At 34.0% G+C, this 997-nt stretch overlaps 1 pseudogene; it reads right to left on the reverse strand.

The window, feature by feature from the left end:
* LOC102846797 overlaps positions 1-997 on the reverse strand; it is a 170,217-nt pseudogene that overhangs the window by 158,071 nt on the left and 11,149 nt on the right.

A 997-nucleotide genomic window follows, 5' to 3' on the forward strand; every position in this document is an offset into this window, starting at 1 on the left:
ATAATAATAATAATAAACAAACCAAAAACCTGTCTGGGCCATAGTTCAACCCTAACATTCTTCAGTAACTGGTTAAAAAAAAAATAGTGAATGTTATCAAACATTCAGAGAACTGGCATCAATTCTACATAAAGTATTTCAGAAAATAGGAAAAGATGGAATTCTTCCAGACTTATTTTATGAAGCAAATATATCTTTGAGACTAAAGTCTGGTAAAGACACCATGGAAACAGAAAATTACACTCCAGTATCTCTCCTGAACATGGATGCAAAAATCCTTAACAAAATCCTGGCCAATAGAATCCAATGGTACATATAAATAAACGAATGAATGAATGAATAAATAAAATAAAATCACTCACCATGACCAAGTGGGATTCATAGGGTATGTAAGGATGGTTCAACATAAGAAAAACAATCGGTATAATTCATCACACTAACAAAGCAAAGAACAAGAATCACATGATCCTATTAATTGATAAAGAAAAGGACTTTGACAAAATCCAACACCATTCCTGATCAAAACACTGAACAAAATAGAAATAGAGGGCATTTTCCTCAACATACTAAAAATTATATTTGCAAAACCAAGAGCCAACATTGTTCTCAATTGAGGAAAATTGAAAATATTCTCTTTGAGAACAGGAACTGGGCAAGGATGCCCACTATCACCTCTACTCTTCAATATTTTATTGGAAGTCTTAGTGTGAGTGATGAGACAAGAGAAAGAAATAAGAGGTTTCCAAATTGTCAGAGGAGGTAAAATTATCTCTATCTGCAAATAATATGATAGCATACTTAGAAAACCCTGAAGACTCAGAGAGAAAATTACTGGATGTAGTCAACCAATTCAGCAAAGTGGCAGGACACAAAAAATTAATTTCTCTATAGTGACAAAGAGGTTCTGAAGAGCAATGGTGTTTCTCTGGAGACTAAGGTGCACCTGATACAGGCCATGGTCTTTGCTATCACTTGTTATGCATCAGAGAGTTGGACA

This window comes from Elephantulus edwardii, unplaced genomic scaffold (genome assembly GCF_000299155.1).
Source record: "Elephantulus edwardii isolate Elephantulus edwardi_28Jun2011 unplaced genomic scaffold, EleEdw1.0 scaffold00068, whole genome shotgun sequence".
NCBI classification, from domain to species: Eukaryota; Metazoa; Chordata; class Mammalia; order Macroscelidea; family Macroscelididae; genus Elephantulus; species Elephantulus edwardii.